Raw genomic sequence first — 17,065 nt, forward strand, 5'->3', positions numbered from 1 at the left:
GCTACATAGTAAGCTGACAAACACACTTCCTGCAGTAAAGTTGCTCCTACCTTAGAGGAATTTATGAGCACACCTATGTCAGGTAAGAGGAGGGATTTTCTCACGCTTCCAGTCAACATACAATGACAAAACATACAGAATCATAGAATCATCTGGTTGGAAGAGACCCTCAAGATCATCGAGTCCAACCATTCACCCTGCACTGTCAGGGTCACTAAACCATGTTCCTCAACACCAAATCCACATGGTTTTTAAACACCTCCAGGGATGGGGACTCCACCACCTCCCTGGGCAGCCTGTTCCAATACTTCACAACCCTCTCTGTAAAGAAATTTTTCCTGATATCTAACCTAAATTTCCCCTGGCGTAACTTGAGGCCATTCCCTCTCGTCCTGTCATTCATATCGTGGGAGAAGAGACCAACCCCCATCTCCCTACAACTTCCTTTCGGGTAATTGTAGAGAGCGACAAGGTCTCCCCTGAGCCTCCTCTTCTCCATACTGAACACTCCCAGCTCCCTCAGCCACTCCTCATAGGACAAGTTCTCCAAACCCTTCACTAGTTTTGTTGCTCTTAACATAGAAATACAGAAAGGATGAGACCTGAGTACCCACAGGATGCGCGGCTCAGATGGACCGTATTAGGAGTGGGGAGAGAAAGGAGAGGTACAGCCCCACGCCAAGCGTTACTCTCCCGTAACTCAAACCTCTTAGAACTCTTTGGGCAACACCTACATTCCGAGCAGGCAGATATTTCAGAACTTCCGCAGTAAGCCTCCTCTACACCACAAAGCTCTTACTTCTTCTCAGGACCACACAAGGGTTTTGGGGAAAAACTTCCTTGTTTCGGATACTTAGTGGTGCAGAAAAAAAAACCTTCAAGACTACTGTATGTTTCAACTGGTCAGTCACTGGTTAGACCAGCCTGGATCTTGACTGTCACCGTCTCACCTTCCTCTCCACTCCAGTCCTCAAACTGTACTTTATCTGCACCGGCATCAGCTCTCACGCGAACATGGGGTTAGCCAGATCCGGAGGCAACTGGTATTTCTAGTAATCTTCCGTGATCCTCCAGGTCTGCCTGTCTGACCTGGTACAACTACCAGCACAAAACCAGTAGCTCCACTTTCAGTTGAATAGGGACGCTTATTTTAGGATGATGATAATATACGTTTCCAGGCAATAACTAGTAATATTCTACAAACTGCCTCAAACCAAACAATTTTAAAGAGGAAACGTACAAGTCAAAAAGAAACAGACCGAAATGCATTTGTGAGGCCTGATTAGAATAACAGCCACTGCAAGCTAAAACATTCCAGCTGCGTGGAGAATACAGACAGACCTCCTGGCACCATGCTCTTTTCCTGCTATTTTTTACTTGATAACTCAATGTAAAAGAACAAAAGTATTGGCAGCTCTAACTCCCTGAATTACAAACTAAAAAAGATAAAGAATACAAAACACACCAGGAAATAACCTAGATGTTTCGCTTACATAACTTCTTGTCTCCGTGGGCATCATGGAAGGAGGATTGCAACAGATGTAGACGAGGAAAGGCTTGGCAGGCAAATACAGTAAATCCATTTCATACAAAAGGAACGTCATAGCACTGAAAGAGGACTCTCCATACATCTTTAACGGTGACGTGCACGACCCAGAAGAAAATAGGAGCGTCTCAGTACCTCACCTATCTCTAACAAGGACACCATTGTTCTTCCACCCAACGTTACCCCAAACAAGGAGCGCTGTTCCTGTGTTCCGGCCTGCTTTGGTTTGTGATCAAAGAGCTGAACAATTTGCTCCACATGAAATGCACTGGACAAAAGAAGCAGTCCCCGAGTGCCAATGTGCGTGAAGTCCATTGTCCTCTGAACGTGTGTCACTGATTTTTCTTGCTGCCAGACACCCACCTTCTCAATTTCCCCCTCCCCAATAAGACAGAACGAAGATAATAAGATGAAAAAGCTCATGGGTCAAGATGAAGCCAGGGAGATCACTCATGAATTACCATCACAGGCAAGACAGACTTGACTTGGAGAAAATTAATTTACTGCCAATTAAAAATAGAGTAGGATGGTAAGAGACAAAACCTACACCACTCCCTTCTTCCCAGGCTCAACTCCACTCCTTCAGGGTGGGTACCTGCTCCACACCAGAAGCGCCTCCTCCTTCTCTGACCTTGGTGTTCACAGAACTATTTCTCACTTTTTTTTTTTTGTTTTCCCCTCTCCCCTCCACCCCCCATCCCCCCAATCCTCTCACAGCTGCTGTGCAGGATTTTGCCCTTTCCTGAAGACACTTTCCCCGAAGCACCACCAGCATAGCGAGTGGGTTCAGCCATGGCCAGCAGTGGGTCCATCCTGGGGCGGACTAGAACTGTGTTCAGCACAGGTGCAGCCCCCAGCCTCTTCTCATAGTGGCCACTCCTGCACCACCACCCCTGCCTGCCAGCACCTTGCCACCTACACCTGATACAGCATTTCATTAGCTGCAGTGAAATACTGACTTGAAAGTAGTTTAAAAGACCCAGTGCATTGCTTGAGATGTATGGCTTCTTAACGACTACTCACACCCACCTACTCAGAATGTGGGTCATTGTAGATGCCCCATCCCTGGAAGTGTTCGAGGCCAGGTTGGATGAGGCTTTGGGCAACCTGGTGTAGTGGAGTGTCCCTGCCCATGGCAGCGGGGTTGGAACTAGATGATCTTCAAGGTCCCTTCCAACCCAAACCATTCTGTGATTCTATGATTTTCTGACTACTGGCACACCCAGGTGAGAGTCCTTTCCACCCTGTACCTCCAGCCACAGCACACACCTGTGAGCTATACCTTTGAGACTCATTGTCTTCTGCTGGTGTCCAGAACAGCAACAACACACTTCTGCTGCCCTCAGATTAACCAACTGAAACTTTCTGACCATTCATCTCAACAGTCATTGCTACATGGCATAACTATTCTGCCACAGCTATGCAAATCTATCTTCAGGTAGACAAACTTGAGGCAACAATTTCAACAACGCAGAAGAAATTTCAGTTGATGTTTTCACTTAATATGTGGCCCTAGAGGAATCTTGGCTTTAGCACTTCAGCGTTGCAGTGCATTTTTATCTCAAATATTAGATAACGAACACACAGTTACTTTTAACACTTCCAGATCATTTGGTGAGCAAGCAGCAGACATTTTTATATAGTCACATTTCACTTGTAAAACAGAGGCCCAACTGTTGGCAAATATTCAGAGCCTGAAACATCAGCTTAAGATTTCTGAGACTATTAAAGGCAAAGCTTGTGCTTTCTGTACGAAGCAAGCACAGAGCCTTTGCTGCAAACGACCCAACATCATTACCGAGCACAGGCCAACTGAGCAGGTGCTACTCCAATGCTCCAGTACAGTTTTCACTTCCCTAGGACGTAAGGAACTCGGATTTCACGCTGGGAAACGCAATCTAACATCTCCAGGCCACAGAACACACTTATGAATGGCTTCTCTTGTTACACAACCACAGCTGAGCCACTGACCTCACTGTAAAAGACACAGCACTGTCAGATGGAGCGCCGTCAGAGCAATGGAGCGAGGCACACAGCAAACAGTACTGGCACACCCCGTAACTACCTCACTTCTGACCGTCGTGGTTTAGCCCCAGGCGGCAACTAAGCTCCACAAAGTCACTCTCGCTCTCTCACTCCTCCCTCTCCAGTGGAACAGAGAGGAGAAAAGGTAACAAAAGGCTTGAGAGTCCAGGTAAGAACATGGAGGGACCACCCATCAACCATGGTCCCCAGGCAAAACAGACTCAGCCTGAGGACAAGTCAATTAAATTTGTTATCAATTACTTCAGAGATGATAATGAGAAACCAAGCCAGATCTTAAAATCACCTTCCCCCCACCCCTCCCTTTTTCCCAGCTCTACCTCCTCCCCCAGCAGCACAGGGGGATGGGGAATGGGGGTTATGGCTCAGTTTGTCACACACTGTTTCCGCTGCTCCTTCCTCCTCAGGGGAAGGACTCCTCATACTCTCCCCCTGCTCCAACATGGGGTCCCTTCCCACAGGAGAGAGTTCTCCATGAATTTCTCCAAAGTGAGTCCTTCCTGCAGGATGTAACCTTGCTTGCTTCAGCACAGGCTTTTCCCACAGAGTCACAGCTTCTTAGGGTGCAGCCATCCCCGCTCCAGTGTGGGGTCCCTTCCCAGACTACAGATGCATCTATGCTCCACCATTCATCTCCAGCAGCGTGGGGTCCGTTCCCAGAGCAGACAGTTCTCTATGAACTCCTTCAGGTGCAGTCACCCACCTCGGCATGGGGTCCTCCATGGATCACTGGTCCACTGTTTCTCTCATGGCATGCTGGAGGGCTGCCTGCTGTCTCACCATGGGCTGCAGGGGAATCCCAGCTCCAGCACACCTCCTCCCATCCTTCTTCACTGACCTTGGTGTCTGCAGAGCTATTTCTCTCACATCCTGTTCCTCTCTCCACTGCAGCTGCGCTGAGTCTGATGATCCACAGCAGTCCCAGCAAGACAAACTCCATGCAGTGAGTCCCCTGGGAGCAGGGCTCTCTGGAGCGCTCCAAGCCATGCCACCGCATCCATCACCAGTCAAGTGGCAGCAGCCCAGTGCAGGCAGCCACCTGCCTCCACCTCTCCTCCCTCTCTCTCTCTCTCTCTCCACTGCAGGTCCCCCATGGTGCAGGTTTCTTGTCCCTTCTTAAATATGTTTATTCACAGAGGCGCTGACTGGCTTGGCCCTGGCCGGAGGTGGGTCTGACTTAAAGCTGATACAGCTTCTAGCAGCTCCTTACAGGGGTTATCCCTGTAGCCCCTCTCCTGCTACCAAAACCCCACCACGTAAACCCAACACGCTTACAACAGAAACATCTTTTAAATTATGCTGTACTTTTTAAAAAAACTCCTTCTCTCCAATGTCAGTGGAATATCCTGAAAAAGCACATGGTAAAACAGATTTCTGTCAACACAGGAATCTCATGTATAATGGAAAGCTAAGGTCATGGTTCAGCTCAACAATATCCCATCCTTTTCTGGCAGCTGCTGCTGTCTTGCTGGAGTGGCATCAGTCAGTATGGATGGCAGATGTCAGAGGCCTTGCCACTTCCCAAAAGCACCCAAATAAAACCTAACAAAAAAGCAACACCAAAACCTCAACACATTTCTGGCCAAATTCCTCACTCACTTCTCTCCTGAACAAAAAATAACATCTGAGAAAAACATCATACTAAGACAGCGCACGTTCTTATTTCAGTTTTAAGTACTTCACAACACATTTTTTTAACCAAAGTGTCAACCACAGATCGCTAAAGCAATACAGGACAAAAGTCAAGGTAAGAAAGGTAAGCAGCATAGACCTGTGGTTACTTAACACATTTATAGTTTTCAGTTTACAAGTATCTACGAACAAAACTGTAAAAAAATGAAAACTAGTTAAGTTGTACATGTATTATGAATGCATAACTAAGAACAGAATCCCATTATTTGTTTCTTATGGAGGTACTTTAGCACGAGAACTGCACCAAAAGACATTCTAAATTAAGCTTCCTTAGTCATGAACAGATTTTACTTTTTTTCCCCCTTTAAATTATTTTTGCAGTCTTATCTCAGTAAGGATTACAAATTGTCAGCGCCTACTGCAAAGACAGCTATCAAGAAACTGTGTAGACAGTATGATTTTGTTAAGCTATTAAACATACAGGACTTTCTCCATGCTAGAACACAATTTAGATCTACGTAGATTTTTCAACTGATTTTCAGATGGATTTTTATGCAGGAAAAGAGTTTCAAACATGCAATTTAAGAGCTCTAACTCACATCCTTTGGAAGCGTGACGGCCTAGAACAGCGTTTGACAGAATTCAAAACTGTTCCAACAATTCTACTTCAACCTAGCAACAAGCAACTTTAATCAAACGCTTGGGGAAGTTAATTCTAAAAACGTACACCTCAACAATCAGGATACTACTACGTCTTTTGGACAAGCAGCCCAGTAAAATTTCAGGCCATGGGAGATAGTGGATCACTCTTCCTCCCACCCAGGTACTAATCTCTTTTCCCCATCCCATCAGATCTTGCTGGGGAGTCTGGAGAACTAAAGGTGAGCTGCGATGTGGACTCCTCCTCTCCTGTCCCTCAAGGTTAAAGAGCTCCTGTCCCTCTACAACCTTCCTGCTCTTCGCCAAGCAGCAGCTGGGCTCTTCCTCTTTCCAGGAACAGGAGAGGAGATCGAGGGGGATGATACTTAACTCAGAAGTGGAGTAGGGGAAAGAGGCTCCTTTCCAACCCTTCGCTTCCCATTTCTGTGCAGGTATTACCTCTCCCCATCTCACTAATGAATCAAACTAGCTGAAAGAGTTCAAAAGTCAACCACAGGACTGAAGACAAGGGGTAATGGTTTTAAAATAGAGGGAGGTAGATTCAGGTTGGATATTAGGAAAAAATTTTTTACCATGAGAGTTGTAGAACACTGGAACAGGTTGCCCAGAGGGGTGGTGGATGCTCCATCCCTGGAGACGTTCAAGGCCCGGTTGGATGAGGCCCTGAGCAACCTGATCTAGTTGGAGATATCCCTGTTCCTTGCAGGGGGGTTGGACTAGATGACCTTTGAAGGTCCCTTCCAGCCCTAACCATTCTATGATTCTATGACAAAGGATTAGTGCTGCAGATGCCTCAGCAACATCAGATCCTAAAAATTTGCTATTATTTATAATTGTGTACATTTAGCATCACCCTGATATCAGTTTAAAAGGATTGTCCAAATTATAATGCATAACTTTATCCCACAACTCATTGCCTGACAAATAAATATTGCCTAGTTGTTGCTCTCAGTAGTAGCACTGCATACATGCCAAAAAATTACTTAAGGACACCAAGATGACACAATCATAGTTGTAAGGTATTGCCAAAGCACTTCCAATAGAAAAAAACTCATAACACAACACAGAGGCACAATACTCAGAAAAAAACCTAAATGTGTTGAAAACTATAAAAAAAAAAGCAATGAAAGCTCTCTCCCATTGTTTTACAAAAATGTCAAGATCTCATTTATACACAGCATCAAAAAAACAGCCTCTGAAGCAAAAAACCAGCTAGCCCACTTGCCCACCTGATAGGTGACTTCTGGACTACATATTTGCCCAAATGAGCAGGTTTTTAACTGAACCTTTGCCTCAAAGCAGGCAGTCATTCGACCAGGCTTCAGAATCTCCAGGCACACCACCTTCAAAACAGCAAACTCCACGTTCCCCAAACTCACTCATGCAACTTAGATACAGGATCATGCAATAAAAAAAAAAACAGAAATCAAGCACCCCCTCGACTTCTATTTTTTCCTATGTATTACTTAAGAGAGAACACAGCAACTCAAACCAGAGAGGAAAAGCAAAATGCAAGCCTTCCAAAGTTGAAGTAACAAATTTCTTACTTCTAAGTGAAAAGTATTTGTGAAAATGAAACACAGCTGTTACAAAAATTACAAGAAAATTCCTACATAAATCAAACCCAAGATCGATCATACTTACAGTGTTTATCAAGAAAACTCATTTACAGTATCTTCACAGAGTTAAAAAAAGGTTCATGGAACGTTATTTAAGTTGAACAGTGACAGAGAATAATACAAAAATCCCAAAGCCATGCTTTTCAGTATTCTGAATTTCATCAGAGTATTTGTAATTAACAACAGAAGACTTACAGAATCGCCACTGAGTTGCAGAGAAAAATAATCTTCAGAGAAAGATTTCACTACCAACCTCACTAGCAAAAAGTGTAAATATTTTAAGGCAATGAGCGGATCCTGCAGTTTATTTCTTTGGGTTTTTTTAACTTTTTACACTTTTATCTCCTTTTCTCTAATCCTCTTTGTTGAAAACTGATCTCTTCTAAACTGACTCAGCTGTCCCTTGGGAACCTCTTTGCTGTTAAGTGAAAGGGTGGAAAGAATGTTAAACCCACAAGAGATCTTCATTGTTAACTCTTTGAGAAAAGCAGGTATTAGTAAGAAATTGAATATTTGTATTCCCCTTTTCTACTATTACTACCATCGTGCTGTGAAGATCTTAAGCCTACAAGGTTTCTAATCATATCAGAGCTATACTTCAAAGGAATTTGTATTATGACTCAGAAACCAAACCTTCTCAAATACTCTCCCTAGTAGAATCGTAGAGTGGTTTGGGTTGGAAGGGACCTCAAAGATCATCCAGTTCCAACCCCCCTGCCATGGGCAGGGACACCCTCCACTACACCAGGTTGCCCAAAGCCTCATCCAACCTGGCCTGGAACACTTCCAGGGATGGGGCATCCACAGCTTCTCTGGGCAACCCGTTCCAGTGCCTCGCCACGCTCTGAGTGAAGAATTTTTTCTTTATATCCAATCAAAATCTCCCCTCTTTCAGTTTCAAGCCCCACTTCTGCCTCCCCTCAAGACCCGCAAACACATCTCCATTGTCACCTGGAGCACCTTCATCAAACGAGGGCTCCTGCGAACCCACCCACGCCTCCTCTCACACCCTCACACTGCCCTGGCTCCTCCAAAACAACACCTGGAGCATCGAGTGAAGACATTTCCGTCTCACCAGTGAGAAAACCTCACCGAACAGCACCACTCACCTCGTGCTCCAGTTCCCCCATGTGCGAAACGCAGGAAACACCCAGTAACGAATTCACCACGAAACCCTTCAAAAGCTTTAGTTAAAACGAAAACACCCGCGCCCCACATCCGCCCGCCGGACTTACAGCCTCCGAGGCCGACACAGCTCACTGCTCCCACCCGATACGCAGTTTTCGGGCGCATACCTCTTCCCAGTTACACCAGTAACACTGCGCTGCAGGGAAATGATGGATACAGCCGAGACCAAGTTTCCTCCACTACCAGACGCTGGAAGCACGAGGCGCGATTAAATAAACCCTCTCCGCTCATTTCGTCACGGATTTAAAGCCGAAACACCGTCCGGAAACGAGTGACGCCCCTCCATAATTTAACCCCTTCCCGACACGCCGCTCCCTCCGCCGGCCGGGGCCAGGCCAGGCCCGCCCTCCCGGCCGGCAGCTCCCCGCCGCGCCTCCCGCCCCCCCCCCTTTTTTTTTTAACCGGAATTCCGACTTACGGGGGCCGCCCGCCTCTCCCACTCCCGGACTCCCCGATCCCGATGCCTTTACCGCGCGCGCGCGCCCCCTCCCCTCCCAGCCCGGCGCCGCGTGCCGGGGGCGGGGCGCACGCGCCCAACGGCTCTGCGGGCTGTTGATGGCGGGGGGCGAGGGGGGGGGCGGAATGGAGGTGAGATGGACGGGGCGGCACGGGCGTGGGGGCGGTGGGCCCTTCCTTCCTTCCTTCCTTCCTGAACGGAACGGAACGGGGAAGGAGGTGACGCGCCGCCGCCGCTTACCGGCCGCGCTCCGCCTCGCCGACCCCCGCTCCCCGCCACCCCGCCGACCATAGAGTGCGGGGACAGAGCGGCCGCCTCTTCTCCCGCCACAGAGACACCCCCCCCCCCCCCCCCCCCGCCGCAGGAGGGATAGAGCGGCCCCGCGGTGGCGGTCGCGGGCCGCCGGCGCGGCCGGGAGCAGCGGGCCGCGCGGGCCTTATCTGGTTGTTTGCGTTGGGATCGCAGAGCAAACGCGGGAATCGCGGCTTTATCAGCGCAGGTCAGGCGGTGCCGCGGCTCGGCGCGCCCGCGGTGTGCGGGGCTGGGCGCGGGAGCTCCGCCGGGCTCGCCGTGTGCGGGGGTGCGGGGCCAGAGGAGGCCACGGAGATGCTCCGAGGGCTGGAGCACCTCTGCTGTGGAGACAGGCTGGGAGAGTTGGGGCTGTTCAGCCTGGAGAAGAGAGGGCTCCGGGGTCATCTTATTGCAGCCTTCCAGTACCTAAAGGGGGCCTACAGGAAAGCTGGAGAGGGACTTTTTACAGGGGCGTGTAGTGATAAGACAAGGGGTAATGGATTTAAACTGAGAGAGGGGAGATTTAGATTAGATATAAGGAAGGAATTTTTCACTCTGAGGGTGGTGAGGCACTGGCACAGGTTGCCCAGAGAAGTTGTGGCTGCCCCATCCCTGGAAGTGTTCAGGGCCAGGTTGGATGAGGCTTTGAGCAACCTGGTGTAGCGGAGGATGTCCCTGCCCATGGCAGGGGGGTTGGAACTGGATGATCTTTGAGGTCCCTTCCAACTCAAACCATTCCATGATTCCATGCAGAAGCGCCAGGGCTTTTTGAAGGTGCGGGGGAGCTCTGAAGGCCTTGGGCATCACAGCATTTGCGTGGCTGGTCCTTGTCAAGAGTTCCGAGTTTCACTTCCTGTTGAAATGTATCATGTTTAGCACCTGTTTACAGCAAAACTAGATGGGGCTTGGCAGGAGTTCTTAGAATCTCAGAAATCGGAACTTCAGATGCCTGCTTTCCAAACCTAATTGCTCAGGAAAAAGAAGGACCTTCCTCTTCCTCAAGATTAAGTCGAATCACAAAAGGGCTTTTCGTGTCAAACCCTAACAGAGTGCAAAGAAAACCCCGTCGAGTGTGCATGCCCACATTCAGGTGGCTGAAAGCATTTATTTGTTATGGATAAGTTTTCTTAGTATTCAAAAAAAGCCTCAAAATCAAAGGTATTTTTGCCTGCCGTACAAACAGATCGTTGTATGGATTAACTGAAATTCTTATTGCTGTAATGTAACATTTGTTGTTTCCCCATGCAAAGCTTTCCAGCCTAACTGCCCCTACCCCCAAAAAAGTAGCAATTATTTTTAATTATTTGGTCAAAATATCAGTGCCATTTCACTGACACTGGCAAGAAAAGCAAGAGGAGCTCAGCTGCCCTGCTGAGCCCGCCTGGCTCTAGGGTAAGCCTGTGTACGTGCCCTGGAGGAGCTAGAATTCTCTACCCTGACCTCATGAAGTTGCTCCCAAGAGGAATCTGCTGCCAAGCACTAAAAAAGCCCTTCAGGAAAAAAGGCAGCATTCAACATCCTTGGTGGTGAGAAATTACTTCTTTTAAAAAAAACAGCAGAAAACTTCTGTTTAAAAGTGTGAGAAATTCAATGAAGCAAAATGTTGCAAATGTTTTTGCAAGAAAAAAATAACCCCCACTGAAACTGTCAGAAGTTAGGTCTGAGGGAGAGCGAAGAATAGTCTTAAATTCCTTCTGTTTGTAAATAATGAAAGATGCTGATAATCCGAAACTAAAAGGTGTATGAGTAGTTGTCCAGTAGAAACTGTGAGAGCGATCTAGTGGTATCGGTCACACCTATTGATAGTTTCAGTCAAGTTTTATAATGTGTCACTCTCAAATCCAGGTGTTCCTTGCTGATTGCCATCAACTCTGTCAAAGCGGTGTCAGTCTCAAAGGTCATAGAATCCCAGAATCCCAGAATGGTTTGTGTTGGAAGGGACCTCAAAGACCATCCAGTTCCAACCCCTCTGCCATGGGCAGGGACACCCTCCACTACACCAGGTTGCTCAAAGTCTCATCCAACCTGGCCTTGAACGCTTCCAGGGATGGGGCAGCCGCAGCTTCTCTGGGCAACCTGTTCCAGTGCCTCACCACCCTCAGAGTGAAAAATTTCTTCCTTATATCCAATCTAAATCTCCCCTCTTTCAGTTTAAAGCCATTGCCCCTTGTCTTATCACTACACGCCCCTGTAAAAAGTCCCTCTCCAGCTTCCCTGTAGGTCCCCTTTAGGTACTGGAAAGCTGCAATAAGATCACCCCGGAGCAAAGACAGCAAGTTTTTGTTAGTGCTGTGAGGATCTTGCTGAGAGAGTGTCAGAGGTCATTAGCCATCGTTTGACCCCGCACGGATGTGTTGGCATTCCCTGGCTTATCAGCCCACACGCTTCCGGCAGATTTAATCAGCCGTAAGTCCCAAGGCACAGAGCAAATCCTGTTCCCACTTATCCTACAGGCCAGCAAAGACTGGTGAGTGAACGGTGAGACTGGAAACTGTGACGGTGGCGGCCTCACAGGGTAGGAAAGGGGAGAGAAGAGGCTGCCAAAGGTGCATGTGAAGATGCTGGAAGTGAACTGGTACATGCAGAGGATTTGAAGGTGTTGTGTGGACGTGGAGATGCCAGGGATGCCGTGTCACAGGGGTATCAGGAATGTGCGGGAAACTTGGGCTGCTGCAGTGAAATCGTCGTGGGGGCTGTTCCTCTGCACTAAATGTTACGCTCGTTCTAAAAAATAAAATCCTGTCGTGGATCTCGTGGGACCAGAGTCTGTATTGAGAAGGGTGCTGAGTCTGGGTCCTCCTTCAGTGATCTAGCTTTGATCTTTCATTAAGCAAAATCTCACATTTTCCCCTACCTCAAAAATTCAGATCGTCCTCGGTGAGATCTGTAGCTGTTGATTTTAATCTCACTTGTAGGGAATGACAAGAACTGAACTTAAGCTGCCCAGAGTATCAGCCGTGCACCACCGGGCCCCACGCCACACGCAAATGTAGCACAAGCTGTTTTTTTCCCCAAATGTCCCAGTGACTCAAGGTTTTCAAAGTGTAAAATGGTGTTTTTGAGATCTTTGAAAAAGACCAGAGATTGTTAGTTGAGGAAGTAATGCCATCCGGTAAATAATTATCATAGAATGATTATTTCAGTAAATTATTTCAGCAAATTATTTCAGCAAATATTATTTCAGAATTATTTCAGTAAATAATTATCTGCAAACTTAGTAGTAAGTGTTTCAGTGGAACGTTATGTGTTAAATTCAGAGTTCTGTGCTGCTGTTTTTACTGTGCCTTCTTCAGCTGCACCCTGTTTTAAACGTCGGAGCCCAGTCCTTGTGCACACTAAATAAACGTTCAGCAGCACGAAACAATTTCCATGGAAATTAATTTCCTGGTGATGATGACTTCCTGTCACAGTTGTACAAGTCAGCAAAGCTGAGCTCACTTTAATGTGCGCCAGGTACCGGTACCGGTGTGGTGCCAGTAGCAAGGAGTTTGGAGTGGCCTTCAAAAGTCACCCTAGCAACTGGTGGAGGTTCAAGCAGTTGCTTCACGCTGAACTTCACTGTGAGTGATACCCAACCTCGTCAGGATACGTATGTACGGGATGGAAATGGTGTCTTTGCTTTGTCGAGGTAAGGCTTTGACTCTCTGAGTCCAACAGCAGCTGTATCCCGGCGTAAATTTACAGGACTCTTCAGGGTCACACCCATTTATGTCCCACAGACTGTGGAGCGTAAATGGAGTAAAAGGACAGAGGGGATGGTTGATGAAATGAAAAAGGAAGGAGTTAAATCAGTAAGACTGGAAAGGGATTTGAAACAGGAGGTGGAGTAACAACGAAAAGGGGGTTGGGTCCTCTAAGGGACAGCGGAAAACGGACACGAAGCATGGCAGAAGCGAGAAGAAGATTTGGTCTGAGTGTTTTAACAAAGTCTCTGGAGCAGTTACACATTTAATCGGAGAGGAAGGGGCTGTTTCCACATGGGCCGCTGTACTTTCCGGGGTTTCTCGCTGTTTCATATGATGAAGTCCCATGCAAGGATCTGTCAAAACACTAGGGGATTTCACAAAACGTGGCAAGGATGGTCTCATCTTCCACATTCTGCCTGAGCTGCTCCTCGTTCCTCAGTACTCGTTTCCTTAGCTCACTCTGGATTGCAGTTTCCTTGCAAACATGAGGAGCGCAAGGACCCAAACGTTCACACGTCTTTCTGATGACTTCCATGATAAAAACACAACACGCCGTGCATTGGCCACAAGGCCAAGTGCAAGGTCCTGCACGTGGGTCGGGGCAATCCCAAGCACAAGTACAGGCTGGGCGGAGAATGGATTGAGAGCAGCCCTGCGGAAAAGGACTAGGGAGTGCTGGTGGATGAGAAGCTCAACATGAGCCGGCAATGTGCGCTGGCAGCCCAGAAAGCCAACCGTGTCCTGGGCTGCATCCAAAGCAGCGTGGGCAGCAGGTCGAGGGAGGGGATTCTGCCCCTCTGCTCTGCTCTCATGAGACCCCACCTGGAATACTGCGTTCAGCTCTGGAGTCCTCAACACAAGAAGGACATGGAGCTGCTGGAGTGGGTCCAGGGGAGGTCACGAAGATGATCCAAGGGCTGGAGCACCTCTGCTATGGAGACAGGCTGAGAGACTTGGGGCTGTTCAGCCTGGAGAAGAGAAGGCTCCAGGGTGATCTTATTGCAGCTTTCCAGTACTTAAAGGGGGCCTACAGGAAAGCTGGACTTTTTACAGGGGTGTGTAATGACAGGACAAGGGGCAATGGCTTTAATTTGCTTTGGGCAACCTGGTGTAGTGGAGGGTGTCCCTGTCCATGGCAGGGGGGTTGGAACAAGATGATCTTTGGAGTCCCTTCCAACCCAAATCATTCTGTGATTCTATGATTCTATATAAACGGAAGGTATTTCTGAAATAGCGTTATCAAGGATAGATGGGAATAAATCGTCACTCTGCAATTCTACTATTTCCATGTGGGAATGAGAAAGGAAAAGACAAGGCACCCAAGTCTCCATACGATTTCGTTGAATTCTGTCTGCAGGACCATTAATGAGTAGAGTGCTAGGGAGAAGGGTGTGTAAACCTTAAAATACCCGGTCAGAGTTGTTATCAGGTCATTAGCCTAACTTTTACAAATAACAGAGTCACTTCTTTGAGTGAAAATGCATAGCAGCTGCAAGATTCTTCTGCATGAATCCACGCTTAAACTGATGTTCAGATTTGCAACTGAGAAGGATTTTCACCCCTGTCACATTATCCCCCAGACCTCTTATCTCCTACCTTCCTGTGCTCTGCTCCACCAGCTAAGATCTCCTGGGCATATTTTACACAAAGAGTAGCTTTCTCTTGGAGCAGGGGCCTCAGGCCTTAGAGACACCTGAACTGAAGTTAAGAATCATTTATTTCTTGAAAGATTCCATGTTTGTTTGTTTGTTTTCCAGCTGATCTGGAGCAGTAGAACGCTTTGGCAGATCTCCTGGAAGAAGGCGTGTATTACCAAGGTGCAGACACAGGGACCATGGTGACAGTCTGCTGGCACAGCTGGGATGTCACTCGTTTTTGTGGCAGGATGAGCAAAGCTGAGGTGCGAGGGCAGCGGGGCAGGCACATGCGGTCTGTTCAGAGTACGGCACCTGTGGGCCTGTTTGAAGACAGGAAAATTATCTGCAGATGCTGCTGCAGCTGAAGGAAGGAAAGTGAATGTGTGAGGGACAGACCCTGATCTGCTGGCGGGGAACGTGGAGGGAGAATTCTACATCAGAAAGAAGCCCAACCACCGTGATAAGCCAGTGAGACTTTATTGGGACCCCTTCCAGACCATCACTTTAAAAGTAAAGCAGAACAGAGAGAGGGTTGATCAGGCCAGCTCTATGCCATTTATCGTAGGCTTGCCTGGCACGAGTTACCCCGTTTTCGGGGCAAAACTTTTTAAGCAGTGCATCCCCATGCAGAATTGCCTATCGCTCACACGCAAGATTCTTTCTTTCCTCTAGTATCTCCTCCTACTCCCTGGGAGAGTTTTCTTGTTGTGGTTGTGAAAGCTAATCATTCAAAGAGCTACCTTGTCGCCAGTACAGCCCCCCAGCGTTGGGCTGGCACCCGCAAGCTGACCCAGAAGTCACTTGCTGGAGGCGGCTCAAGAAAGTTTTGGGTTGCTTTTGTGTCAACCATCCAACCTTTGATTGTCTGCTGCCGCTTGGTGGCTGTTGCAGACACTACCCGGTGTCCCTTCCCCGCCGCTCGCTCTCCACCGGGTCTTGCAGTGCCTCTACCGGTGTGTCCCTTCTCACACCTTCAGGTGGCCCAGGGCTTCTCCACTGATGGCATCTGCGTCGCACCTCAGCCGAGGGCAGCAGGACTTTCCAGCTGTTGGTACTCAGTCATGGGATAAATAGATTTGCTGGCTGTAATGAAGCAGTTAATTACAATTATAATAATTACTATATTACTAATTAGTATTATAATTACTATATTACAATTTTTTCTGGCATCTCATGATGCAAAACGTGGAGCTTTCTGGAGTTGCTACTTGTGATTCTAGAGCGACAAAAGCGTTCTTGGCACAGCAGAGAGCACAGAATCATGGAATGGTTTGGGTTGGAAGGGACCTCAAAGATAATCCAGTTCCAACCCCCCTGCCATGGGCAGGGACACCCTCCACTACACCAGGTTGCCCAAAGCCTCATCCAACCTGGCCTTGAACACTTCCAGGGATGGGGCAGCCACAACTTCTCTGGGCAACCTGTTCCAGTGCCTCACCACCCTCAGAGTGAAAAATTCCTTCCTTATATCCAATCTAAATCTGCCCTCTTTCAGTTTAAAGCCATTGCCCCTTGTACTATCACTACACGCCCCTGTAAAAAGCCCCTCTCCAGCTTTCCTGTAGGCCCCCTTTAGGTACTGGAAGGCTGCAATAAGATCACCCCGGAGCCTTCTCCAGGCCGAACAGCCCCAACTCTCTCAGCCTGTCTTCATAGCAGAGGTGCTCCAGCCCTCGGATCATCTTCGTGGCCTCCTGTGGACCCGCTCCAGCAGCTCCATGTCTCCCCTGGAGACTCCTGCCGGGGCCCCGCCAACGTGCCGGCGCCGTGCGGCTCTGTTAGACCGGCAAAACGCCGAACCGGCGGCAGCGCCGAGCCGAAGGCGGCCGCTGACACAGCCCGGGCGGCCCCTGCTGCCGCCACCAAGATGGCGGCGCGGCGCGGCCGCCCCGCCCCCGCGGCGCCCTTCCCTCCCTGGGCCGGCCGGGCCGCCGCGGGGGCCGCCTGCTGCCGCCGCCGCCTGTCGCCCTGTGATGAGAGCATCAGCCCTCACTGCCACGTCTGCCGGGCGGCTGCGGCGGCGGCGCGGGCAGCCGGCGGTGCGCAGGGCCGCGCCGGGGGGCTGAAGCCGGGCGCGCCCGCCTCCTCTTTTCCCTTCTTTTCCCTTCCCCGCGGCGCGGTCGCGCCTGCCCGCCCCCGGCTCCTGTCCCGCCGCGGGGCAGCGGCGAGGTGGGTCTGCTCGGCGGGAGGAGAGGCGCTCCGTGGGGCTCCTGCCGCTGCCGCAGCCTCGTCTCCCGCCGGCGGTCCGGGGAGGGGGCTGCGGGGGTCGGGGCTCGCCGCCGGAGGGGCACCCCGCTGCCGGCTGA

At 49.1% G+C, this 17,065-nt stretch overlaps 1 protein-coding gene across 4 annotated transcripts in view; it reads right to left on the bottom strand.

The window, feature by feature from the left end:
* The window catches only part of B4GALT4 (beta-1,4-galactosyltransferase 4), a 35,688-nt gene extending 26,253 nt beyond the window's left edge, over nt 1–9,435 (bottom strand). Inside the window, exon 1 of one of the 4 annotated variants that reach the window (XM_086616873.1) lies at nt 9,386–9,435. The gene's annotated coding sequence lies outside the window, so the exon portion shown is untranslated. The other 3 variants (XM_086616887.1, XM_086616868.1, XM_086616882.1) reach the window with 3 other exon arrangements.
* Between the last annotated feature and the right edge of the window lie 7,630 nt (nt 9,436–17,065).

This window comes from Tauraco erythrolophus, chromosome 1 (assembly GCF_009769465.1).
Source record: "Tauraco erythrolophus isolate bTauEry1 chromosome 1, bTauEry1.pri, whole genome shotgun sequence".
In the NCBI taxonomy this organism is placed as follows: Eukaryota; Metazoa; Chordata; class Aves; order Musophagiformes; family Musophagidae; genus Tauraco; species Tauraco erythrolophus.